The 13,654-nt window shown below is 29.3% G+C and overlaps 1 pseudogene; it reads left to right on the top strand.

Annotated features, from left to right (window-relative positions):
* Nucleotides 1-4,325: 4,325 nt before the first annotated feature.
* Nucleotides 4,326-6,832, top strand: LOC109021257 (annotated as a pseudogene).
* The last annotated feature ends 6,822 nt before the right edge of the window (nt 6,833-13,654 follow it).

The raw sequence follows: 13,654 nt of genomic DNA, 5'->3' as shown, positions 1-13,654 counted from the left end.
AACAAAAATTAAAGTTTAAGATTAAAAAATAATAAATAAAAATCCACTCCACTGTCATTCGGAAGCATTCCCCTTTCTCTTGATCTTTGCAGAGTCCTTTCTCACATCTCTCTTTGCATTGGGGCAAATAAAAGTGGCCTTTATTCCACCATGCCCCGACCTCTATATTTTTATTGAAAGTTAACTATTGTTTTCTGTAATTTTTATTCCTTTTTTTTTTTTATAGGAAAATGCTTAGCCCATCGAGAATAGTGCTCGAAAAGTAACCGATTTTTTACTTAATAATTAAACGAGTTTGTGATTTTTTTAAAAATATTTAAAGTAACATTATCCTTTTATATATTTTAGATGATAAAAGATATTTACAATCGTAAATTATATAATCGTCACCTAATTGTTATGAAAAAAGTAAATAAAAAATTAGACTCACATAAAAAAATTAATTTTTTAATATTAGACTCCACTATTTTTCAAAATAATTACGCGACGTTTACGCACTTCACAGTTGTATGTAGAATTACTCAATTTGGATACAATTGTTTAAAGTTTTTAATTTTTTTACTTGTTTTAATTTTTAATTTTCTGTCTTTCTGTTATGTTATATTTTATTAATATTTTTTTTCTAAATTCTTTATTTCTTTTGTATTTTTAAATTTTTAATATTTATGTAATGTATCAAAACATGGATTATTATTATTATTGGGTCATGTTAGTATCTTTTCTCACAGAAAATAATCTTGATTTTCCAATGAGGCGAAACTTGCAGAGTCTCATTGTTCAAGAAATCAGAAACTTGAGTGGATATATTTCAGCATAAATGAAAGCTTTTAAAATATAGAGGTCATGTAAATACTTAAAAATATATATATATACATATTTATAGTTTTAGATAGTTCGTGCTCTCGAATATTTTTCTTAAAAAGTGAGTAAATCTAAAATTTATATAAAAAAAATCTCACTTTTTATATATAAAAAAAATATAGTTACAGTCGTGTAAGTGCTGCGTAATTATTTTAAAAAAAATAAATAAATACAAGATTTACATGAAAAAAAAATTAATTTTTTAATAATAAGCTTTATTTTTTTAAAAGTGATTGTATAGTACTTGTGCATTTCATAACTGTATATATCATTATTAAAAAAAATACAGAATTTACGATTTATTTAAAAAAATTGCATTTCTTTCTTTTTACTTTTTTAGCACGTTCAAATTTAGGAAGTTTTCTTTTAGAGTAATTCTACATACAACCGTGAAGTGCGTAACCGCCGCGTAATCGCTTTGAAAAAGAGTGGGGTCCACTATTAAAAAATTAATTTTTTTTATGTGGATCCCATGTTTTATTCATTTTTTTCAAAACGATTACGCGGCGGTTACGCAATTCACGGTTGTAAGTATATTTTCTCTTTCTTTTATATGAATACGAAAGCAAGACGTCATTGATGACTGTAGATCAGACAAGCCAAAAAATAGGGAACACAAATTTGAAAGAAAAAATCAAACGGTGACGTTGGTGATAGAAGTGTGTATCCTTGACTTGATAGGGTATAATAATTCAAGAATAAGGCATATTTATATAATGAAATAAGATGATTTTAAATAAAATTTTAAAATTAAATAAAATATAAATTATAATATTATTATTATTTTAAAATTTGAAAAAATTGAATTATTTATTATATTTGTATAAAAATTTAGAAAAATTATAATGATGAAATGAGATGAGATAAGATGAAATAAGATCATTTCTATATTCAAATGGGGCCTAAACCAGATGTTGAAATTTAGGCCATGTTCAGCAATTAAGTTACTTTCAAAAAAATTTTACTATTTTCGATTTTTTATAATTTTACATTATTCAAATACAATTTTTTTTCTATTTAAAATTTTAATTTTTCATCTGATAATTATTCAAATACAAAAATTAATACAAATTTTATAAGGGTAATGACAAACTTACATTTCCTTTACCACTACTTTATTACCCAACTATTTTTTTTTTTTCCTTTTTGCTCTTTGAATCTGGATTGAAAATCTCATAAAATGACCTTCTTGCATAATCTAGAAGAAAATAAATTCAATCAACCTACATAATCATGTAATTTAATTAAAAATAAAGTCAAATTTATAAAAATTGACATTCTTTTACTTTTTGAGTCAATTTGTATAAAATTGAATTTATTTTTAATTAAATTACATGATTACGTTGGTTAATTGAATTTTTTTTTTCTGGATTATGCAAGAAAGTCATGTTCTGAGATTTTTAATCTAAATTTAAATAACTAAAAGAGAAAAAAAAAATTTGACTAGTAAAACAGTAGTAAATGAAATATAAGCATATCATTACCCTTTTTATAAACTTCAAAATAAAAATCATTTTAAAAAATTATATTCAAACAACTTTTTCAACTTTACATATCTTCTTTCACAAATTTCAATACAATATTTATTTTAAGAAAATATATGTATTCAAAATTTTCTCTTATTTTCCAAAACCTAATCTCAAAAAAATCTAAAACATTTTTAGTAACCAAACATGCCCTTAATGTGGTTTGGCATTATAATATGTTCACGGAATTTAGAAGAGAAATCTGTCATAAAATGTGTTAGATATAAACTTTCAAACTCCCTAATTTTTACTTTATTATAGCGAGTAAAGGGAGGCTTTGTGAAAGATCTAATTATATAGTCCGATGATATTTGAAATAATTATTAGATAATCTTGAAATATATAATATGACTTGTCATTAAAAGTACTTTATATTTATCTAAATAATTTTAATAACATGATATTTTGTATTAAAATAAAAACAATTATCACATAATTATTAATACTCTTGAAATACTTAATTAATAATTTGAAGATGTTTAACAAGATGCATGGATCCTCTCCTTCTCATGTGATATTCATGAATCCGAGTCCCACCGTCTCAATCCTTTCAAAATGAGAAACGATTTGTATAAGTATTAAATATATAAATTTTGTACAGGTCTTTATAAAAAAAATGGACTCTCACCTAAGGCTATTCATCTGGATTGAATTTTTTTCTAATCTAGATATATCCAGATTTCCAGATCAAAACCCAAATGAACAGTACTATTTGACCTAAAAAAGTATAAAAAATTATTTTATATTAGCGAGACTTAGTTTTTTTACAAGATAACTTATATAAAACTTGAATATTTAGAGTTAGAAAATGATTTACACAACATTTTTTATAACATTTTACACAACTATATTTTAAATAAGGAATATTTTTATAAAACATCTTATAAAAGTAATATCATTTTATAAAAATATTTTTATTTTATAATATTATTGTATAATATATTATGTAATGTGTTGTGTATATTATTACTCATTTAGAACTTTAGTCCAGCATTACTTTTAATATAAAATATAATAAATAATTTAATTTTTTTAAATTTTAAAATAATAATAATATTAAAAAATAATATTTTATTTTTTTAATTCAACTCAAATTAATTCAATTTAACGCAACCTTAGAGTACGGATCAGACATAGGTGATATGGAATAGTTAGAGTAGACCTTGTACCATGTGGGTAAAGACACCCTCCCCTCCACCTTAAATAATTGGTCCCAGTCTCTGCATGTTTTCACGTGTCCTGCCCCTAATTACAACATCCTGCTGAGCATCAGCTACTCTTGTCCATAGGATTCTAATGACACCATATGATACCAAGAACAAATTTCGAGTATCATTTTTCTCCCCATTCGGCTCCATCCTTCCCCACTCTCACCTGAGAGGGCGTACTCATCAACATGCATGTTCACGTACGTACGTCCAAAGACCCCAACCTTATAAATAGTCAATCTATTTGCATCAAGCACCATCAAGATTTCATAAAATGCATGGTCGGTCCAACGTCGAAGCCAATATCTCTTATAATATGTTAAACCTTAATTTTTGCATAAAAGATATCTCAGTTCTTGGCGGTGGTAATATTAATGATTTATATAAATTTTAAATAGATAAAGAGTTGCGCTGACGTATTTATTTATTTGAAATTTGTATCACACATTTCTCTTCATTTATATATATATATTTATATATATATATATTGCACAAATCTTCGTATTTTTGAAATCTCTGAACCAAAAGATGAGTTTGATAAGCCTGATCATCTCCTTGGAATGTCAATGATCAGATGAGCCAAACAAGCTGGTTGCACCATGTGGCCTCCTTTGCATTGAATAATTTCTCCTGAGAGTGACTTCACTTTCTTCTAAAAGTGTGTGTGGTGGGCTATCTTTTCTATTCCCTGATAGGACAAAGTTCTTGATAAATGAGAGAGAGAGAGAGAGAGAGAGAGAGAGAGGCAGACAGCTTGGTGAGAGAAGGAGCTGGTTGGGTTGGTGTTTTTGAAGTGTTGCTGTTGAGAATTTTCAGTTTACATATGGAGAGAAGGAGGTAAAGAAGAGAAACAAGCAAACACACATGTTTGATGGAGCAGTACCAGATCACCAGTTCCACCAGTTGGATAGCCTCAAGAACCACTCTCCCTAGTCTTTCTCCCTCATTTCCAGTACTCCATGCCTTTTCATCCCCTAATATTTTCCCTTCCTATGATCATTATGATCCTTCTCTTTCCCTCCCACCAAACCTTTTGCACCCATTGCACCAGCAATCTCCCACCCACAAAGATCATCAAGAACAGAAACAAGAAAATAACTTGGTGTCCATGAATCTAGACACTGAAAGACAGAGATCATTACCGGACCCAATCGAATCATGGGCTAACGAAGAAGTTCTTGCACTGTTGAGAATCAGATCTGGCATGGAAAATTGGTTCCCGGAGTTCACTTGGGAACATGTCTCAAGGTACACTAAAAATAACTTTTCTTCAGCATCTTTTTTAGTGACTATTTTTCAGGAAAAAATAATTGCAAGAAGGTTAACTAGCTAGCTAGGCTTTTCATCTAAAAATTTGGAAAGCTGATGCATGTGACTTGAGTTCGAGGATCAAATCGTTTCTAATATTATAGCCTTTTCTTTTTTTAGAAAACCTTGAGTATGTTAAATTTAGGAGTAGCAGATTAGCGTACGGGAATAAATGCTCTTGCACACATGCGGTGTCGGATAATATATATGTATATTTATGATGGGTGCAGGAAGTTAGCAGAGGACGTTGGGTTCAAGAGAAGTCCTTCGAAGTGCAAGGAGAAGTTTGAAGAGGAAAGTAGATACTTCAATGACAACATAAACTACAACAAAAGCTACAGATTTCTCAGTGAGCTTGAGGAGCTATATCAGGGTCATGATCACCAAAACCCTCGGGTTGGGGCCGGAAAGAACCAAAGGATATTGGAAAAGCCAAGTGGAGGAGAAGACAACTTGGGGCAAAGTAATTTGGAAGTGGATTCAAGAGATGGAACAGTTGGAAATAAGAGATTTCAGGATAGTCATCACGAGAATGTTCAGGGAAAATCAAAGCGAAAAAAGAGAAAAAGGAGGAAGAAGTTTGAGATGCTCGAGGGTTTATGTGAGAAAGTTGTGATCAAGATAATGGCTCAGCAAGAGGAGATGCACAACAAGCTTCTTGAAGATATGGTGAAGAGAGATGAAGAAAAGGTTGCCAAAGAAGAAGCTTGGAAGAAACAAGCGATGGATAGGATGAATAAGGAGCTTGAGATTATGGCAAATGAACAGGCTATTGCAGGTGTTAGACACGCAACAATCATTGAGTACTTGAAGCAACTCACATCGAGTTCTTCAGGAAGCCATTGCGTTGAAGAGAGGGCAGCACTACTTGTACATGAGTCTCTCAAGGTAACAACGAGTTCAAATTCATATCCTTCCAGTTCTTCATGTTCCTTAATTCAAGCACCAAACCCTAATCATAGCTCCCTAATTTCAACCCAAGTGATCAACTCGATCACTCCCACTTCCATAACCAAAACCCTATCTCATCAAAACACTAGTCCAGCTCTTTCCCCCAACACTCCAGATATACCCACTTCATCTTCTCTTCCCACGGCGTCCCGAAACCCTAATTCTATAAACACCCAAAAAAACCCACTTACACCCATTTCAACTTGGACACAGAAGGTCTCCCAAGACTCCATAACCAATGTCAAAGATAACCTTGGAAAGAGATGGCCAAGAGATGAAGTTTTGGCACTTATAAACCTGAGGTGCAGTACTGATCAGTACAATAATAGCAATGGCGGGGATCAGGACAAGGAAGGAATTGCCAAGGCTCCTCCTCTATGGGAGAGAATCTCACAAGGGATGCTGGAGTTGGGTTACAAGAGGAGTGCAAAGAGGTGCAAAGAGAAATGGGAGAACATAAATAAGTATTTCAAGAAAACCAAGGATGCTAACAAAAAGAGGTCCCTTGACTCTAGGACATGCCCTTATTTTCATCAATTGAGTACCTTGTACATGAGTCAAGGAACGTCACAAGACGTTGCAGCACCTTCCGAAGGGCCTGAAAACATCTTGACTACGTAATAATTCACCGGATCGAAAACCACTTGGGTTCACCGGAGGTCGGCCTGATCATTAATGTTTCTTCCCAAGGCGTGTCTAGCTAGTTATTCAACAACGTACATTGCAAGTTGCTGATGGATGAAGAGCGCAGGCCGTGATCAGAAAAATATGGCCGTTAGAAGTACGTACAACCTTTCGATTTCGATTTCGATTTCGATTTTGTGTGGGAATTATATATCATGCAGTAGTACTATAGTACTGGGCGGTGATAATTAATGATATATACTAATAAGTGGTACACTTTCTTCCAATAATATTTCGTTTATATATATATATATAGTACATGTTTTGTGGATCAGATATTATAATATGCTTATTTAAATTAAATTTCTTGTATTTTAGTGGCCTCCCCACGAATTGATGATCAGAAATGAGAATCAATTAATTAGTTTGAGTTAGGTCTAGATCATCAGATCAGTTTCACTTTATATATAAATTGTTTCTTTTTGTTACATTAATATTGTTATATTCAAAATAATTTTCATTTGCTAATTGTGCAACCACATGAGCACTCTAAACTAATTTTGTATAGTATGCAAATCTCGTGCAAATTTTTAAAAAATACAATGTTGATTTGATTACCCAAAATTAAATTAACTATCTGATCCTCTCATCTTATATAATCATTATAATTTTTTTAAATTCATACATAAAATATAATAAATAATTTAATTTTTTTAAATTTTAAAATAAAAATTATATTATAAAAATATTTTATTTAATTTTTAATAAAATATCTCGTACTACTAAATTTATATCTGACAGTATTCATTATTTTCTTCTTGGTTTAGATACCAAAATGATATAAAATAAATAGGAGCTAGACAGCTAAAGGAGCTAGCTAAAGATTAGATCCTGAAGCTGCATGCTTGGCCAACCTGCTTATAGGAAATACATATGCACCTCATGTTTCATGTAATAATTGATCATACATATTGACATGAGAAATATTTTATATAAATTCATAAAAGTTTGAAATGATATGTTATATTATACAATTATTTTTATTATAAAATAAATTTAATTTATTATATAAAATCATATTAATTTATAAATTTATTTTTACGAGACGTCAGATTCAATCGTACATATTTAGATAGTCTCTCACCAAAATCATAACTCTTCTGAAACACATGAAGCGAATGTCCTCTAAGCTGCCGACTAGTCGACTACTATGTTTTAGAATTAGATGAATATAAGCTAATGAAAGCATTCAACTTGCAAGTATCATGGCCAAATGGCTGATCGCATAACACTCAAATCTTTAAAATAGAAATTTTGAATTTGACCCTCCTTTCCAATGAATAATAAAAAATTTAGAAGTATCGAATGCATATACAATTATGACAACACGTCAAAAATTTGTAGTCTGATTGACATAATTTTTAACCTTTCATATTGAGATATAGAATTTGAAACCTCTCGCCACAAATCAAAAAATAAAAAAAATAATGAAAGAATATTGAAGTCTAAAAACAAATAAATCCTTCAGAAATACTAAATTTATTGAAGACGTGTCTTGAAAGTATGTCTTGAATCTCTTTTTTTTATTTAATAATTAAAAAAATATTTTTTAATGATATTATAAATTTTTTATTTTTTAAAAAAAATATTTATGATGATTAAAAAAATATATAAAAAAATAAAATATACTTTGAAAACACACTAGGACAAATTTTCACTGGGTGTAATGTTATCCTTTGAAAGGATTCCTTTGTGTCTGGGAGGAAGGGTCCCACCACATGACCCACTGTGCAGATTGTGGGGCCATCATACGTAGATATCGAATGCTTCCAAAACAAAATTTATAAAAATTAAGCAATAATAATAAAAATAAACTTTCATATTATAAAAACGTCGGTTCCATTGTCGTTTTATCCCCAGGTGGGCGCCACCACGTAGCAGAGATCTTTTCCTTCTTTTTTATTTGGTTTTTGTTTTTGCAGTTTCCAACATATATCCACTGCGACACATCAATGTCACATGCGATGCTGATGATATAAAATAATATATATATATATATATATATATTTATATATGCCACATACATCCTCTGTCTTCACTGCAACAGTAGAGATGCAAGTGCAGCTCTGGGTCCCACCCAAATCTAACGGCTCATATTCTTTTCGAAAGTCAACAAGACTGGTTAACTTTAATGTAAACGACGCGTGTCAAAATCATGACATCCTACGTACTTTTGATGAGAGATCTGTAATGTTCTCATCTCAGGTCTTCACATGCATTGAATTCCATCGTGAGTACATCCATCCAGACAGAAACGAGATAAGGGACAAAAGAAACCTTGGCTAGTCAAGATCTCATTGTTCAAAACCAAATCCAAAAATAGGGCATGCTTGCTTATTGCATGAAATATAGCATTTGGTATTCTTATCTCAAAGTTAGATTATTTTTTTATTGAATAGCATCGCTTGGGGCTAAGGTAACTCATGTGGGAGAGCCGTGTTATGGATAGTGATCAGATAATTTGTGAATAATAGTAAAATGACTTGATTTAATGTGTTTGATGAGATCTTGAGAAATGAAATATCTTAAAGAATGAAAGAAAAATAGTTCAATAAAAATATTATAAAGTTATAATATATATATATATTTTTTAGATTTGAAAATGTTGATTTTTTTTTTTTGGTGTTTTGATATTGAAATGAGATGAGTTGTGACCATCTGTAAAACCAAACGGGCCTTTAATTCCAAAGATATTGGACTAGTAAATTTTGAAAAAATCCTTTAATTAACTACACATACAAAAGAAATTAAAGAAAAGAGTTTTTCAAAATATTTTGAGTGGCTGATTTATAGACCTAAGGAAAACTCAAGCTGCATTTGGTTTTATATTTCAAAATGATTAATTAAGATTACATAGGATTTCTTTAAAATCGTTATAAAGCTTAGATCCATCAAGTAAGTATCTTGAGACTATGACACTCAAATATCCTCGTTTATCATACTCATTTACTTATATTATACCTCTCGTACTTAATGGGAGCCTTAGGCTTTGTTTGGATAATAAGAATATTTCAAATGATTTGTTAATAGTAGTAAAAATGAAAAATAATAGTAAATAATTTGTGAATAGTAATAAACTAATATGAGAATATAAACGAACACCTTGAGCACCCACTTGAATTAACTATATATGTTCATTAAAAAAAAAAGAAACTTATTATTTAAAATTTCAGTATTGCAAAACAAAGTAGTGGTTTGGCAAAGGATGAGAGGATGAAATTGAGTTTTTAAAGAGAGGGAGAAGGTAGAGAGTGGTTGGTTTAAGAGTTTGGGCTATGAATGTGTAAAGAATCAAGTGGCACGTTGCTGTGATTGTGAGCCCAATAACTCACTTATGGGCTTCACTTTTGTTCCATTTTTTTTCACAAAGTTAAGTTATTTAGGTTTACTTTTTTCAAACATTGAGATCCCGTTTGAATGTTGAGTCGAGTTGAGTTGAGTTCTTTATAAATAATAGTGAGTTGAGATGGTAGAGTGAGTTTTGTGGGGCTCACTTAAGATGAGTTTAGATATGTTTGGATGTTAAGATAAATTTAGATATATTTATGAAAAATTAAAAAAAGTTATGGGTCTGCGTGTAAAGATGTGTTGAGTTAAAAAAGGTTATGAGTCTCACGTGTAAAGAGATTTTAAGTTGAGATGAGTTTAGTGATTTGAGAATTAGATGTTTAGATATTAAACTCAGCTTAAAATTAGATTGAACTGAGATCATTCAAATTCCAAACGAGACCTAATTTATAACCGCGACAACATATATATAGATATTTGAAGTGAATTTTACAATATTTATTAACGTTAGAATAAAAGATTTAGAATGCCTCACATTGTTCTCGTTGGGGATCGGCATGGGGAAGTTTCATCCATTTGAAGTTAGGACAGAAAGTCTAAAACATTAAAATACCTTACATAATAATAATACTACTCTAGCACTAGAGAACAAGGTGATGACTACTTGATCTACCCCTCAAGATCTCTGTATTATTTTGTTTTTTTCTTTGATGTTAGCTGTCTTTGGTCGCTCATGAACTGGATCTTGGAGTCTCTGTGGGCCATTATTCAGACATATTCACGTTCTATATTATGTCATATTTAAGTGTTACCTACATCTCATTCAATATTTATAATTACCAGTTTGAGAATGACACATATAAAAACAAAACAACCAAAAAACATTGCAAACAATCGATCTCTGCATTGTTAGAAATTTCAAATTTGCATTCATTTATCATCTTTTAATAATTTTTTATTTATAAAATTTTTTATAACTTATAAATGATACATCTTAATATGATACAATAGATTATAAAACTCTTATTATTATAATATAGATATGATATTTTACATTAAATTATGCCAAATTTATAAATTTATTTTTATAAAAATAATTTAATATATATATTTTTTTAATTCAGAGTAAAAGGTAAAATTGTTTTACTTATTTTTTGCGTACTTTATTAATGTGATTGATTATATTTTTTTTAATATAAAATAATTATTTTGATCAATTACATTAATAAAATAGATAAAAAATAAACAGAAGTAATTGTACGAACACTTTATATTTATATATATATGCGCACAGTGACTCCTTGCACGTTGTGCATTTGACTAGTCAAGATTCAAAGAGGTATAGAAAGACTCAAATCTTAATAAAACTATATCTCGATATACTTTATGCATATATATAGATATCAATCACTATATTCACAAGATTTATTTATTTATTTATTTTTTAAAAAACTATAACATAAAAGCACATCGTAGTAGTAACATAATTTTCTTTTTATTTTTTTAAAATATTTAAGATATTCTCAATGTAAAGTTATATTTTCCTACTATAAAAAATAAAAAATATGAAGTTTATATATATAACCTTATACAAATGAATTTGAGTTTAAATGAAATATATCATTTAATTTATATAATTTTATATTCATGCATAGCTCTTCTGATAAATGAACCAAGTCAAATTCGAGTTTGTAGAGTTATCTTAGACGGGTTTATCCAATAGTCTTGTTTATATATATGATATATCCCAAACTCCGTGGCGGACGCCCTGGATCTGGCTCAAAACAGATGAATCTCGTTAGACTAGAAAATGGTTGGTTAACTTCTGTTCGGATAGTGAGATGAGATGAGATGAGATGAGATGAGATGAGATGAGATGCTTTTAGATCAAAGTTAAATAAAATATTATTTTAATATTATTTTTAATATTATTATTATTTTAAAATTTAAAAAAATTAAATTATTTATTATATTTTATTTAAGAATTTAAGAAAATTATAACGATGAAATGATATGAGATAAAACCGTTTCTATATCCAAACGGAACTGCAAGCTATTACTTGCATTTTATAAGAACCAGTGTTTGGTTATAATTCCATTTTGATGGTGAGGTTTTGGGCATGAGCATCTACTTGTTAATTACCAAAAATCAAAACACACATGCAAAGAGGTGCGGTCTTGTTCTATGCATCAGTCATAATTCACTTTCACACTTTTAAATTTTTTTTTAAGTGTAGGAGATGTTTTTTTATAGAATATGAAGTGTGAAGTAGTAAATAATAACTGATAAGAAGAATTTTTTGATGAATAGATTCGCTCAAAATTACCTAAATATGCTAAAGTAAGAATCTGAGTACAACTACCTTTTTAACTACTAATTTGTTTTTGTCCCATTTAACACTGCCTTTAGAATGATATAGTAAACCAGAATATTTCTCCAAAAGTAAAGCCCAATTCAAACTGCATGCTAGCCATTACCCTTTTGGGGATGCTCCTCTTTTGCTAAACCATATCAAATTTATGTGGACTACTTCCTTTTTATTCTTAATTTATATTTGAGTCATGATTCTATCGTAAAAAAGTTAACTCTATCGTAAGAAAGTATAAAAATATCAATTTTTTTTTCCTATCATGTGTTCTAACTTCTACCCCAAGCATCATGTATTTCTATTTTGAGTAACGTTAGATATAGTAATAGGATATGTAAGATCCGTGCACTCACTTTTAAAAAAAAATAGATCCACTATTAAAAAAATAATTTTTTTATATGAGTTCTAAATTTATCCACTTTTTTTAAAAGAAAAATAATAGTTGCAGTCGTGAGTATGTAAGCGCCGCGTAATTATTTTTAAAAAAATAAATATATACGAGATCTACATGAAAAAAATTAATTTTTTAATAGTGATTTTTACTCTTTTTCAAAACGATTGTATGGTACTTACACACTCTACGACTGCATATAACATTATTCTTTTTTAAAAGGAATGTAAGTCTTACACATCTTAAAACTGTAAATATAATTTATCTTCTAATTTTTATATACGAGGAGGAGTAGGAGCCACACTCCTTCCATCTATATCGTAGTTCTAAGAGTTGAACAGCAATTATTATTTGGGAACCCCTGAGAATAATGAGACAATAGACTATGTCAAGAAAAGAAACCACCCATGTGGTGACCATTTCTTATCATTCGGCTAAGAAACATGAGAATAGACAATTAAGTGGAGCCATTTTTCAGATTTATGTATTTATTTTGAATAAATATAGATAGAAATCACTATTAAAAATATTTATTTTGTATACATGATGTGACATCATTTAAATTACATATTTCTATAAGTGAGTGTTGAGAATAATTAATTTAAAAATAACCCCGCAATGAGTACAAAATATATACTACTATAATGATTACTCATTTATTTTTCTTTACCCTAATAACTGAAAGAGAGGCTGGACGATTGGCTCTTGGACCTCTTGGCTGCAAATCAAGAGGAGAAAGGGCGTGGTGGTGTGGGTCCACTTTGTTTCTCCTGTCGGCCTTCCTCCCTCCATGCCTCTATCCCTATTTACATTATTATTATTATTTTTTTATTAATACAATATAAATAAATAAATAAATAAATGGTTGAGATATACTCGGATTGTTTATTCCTTTTGATTTTTCGGTCCAAATAAACGATTTAAAGATTATTAGGACAGTAAATAATTCGGTCCGGATCGGCAAAATCGATTGGACTAGTCCAGACTGAATCAAACTAAATTCTGGATTATGGATGTTCACTTAATTTTAATTTAGTAATTTAAATAATTTTTTATTAATTTTTTTTT

This window comes from Juglans regia, chromosome 8 (genome assembly GCF_001411555.2).
Source record: "Juglans regia cultivar Chandler chromosome 8, Walnut 2.0, whole genome shotgun sequence".
Classification (NCBI taxonomy): Eukaryota; Viridiplantae; Streptophyta; class Magnoliopsida; order Fagales; family Juglandaceae; genus Juglans; species Juglans regia.
The sequence above is the reverse complement of the archived record's forward strand: the minus strand, read 5'-3'. Positions and strand labels throughout refer to the sequence as shown.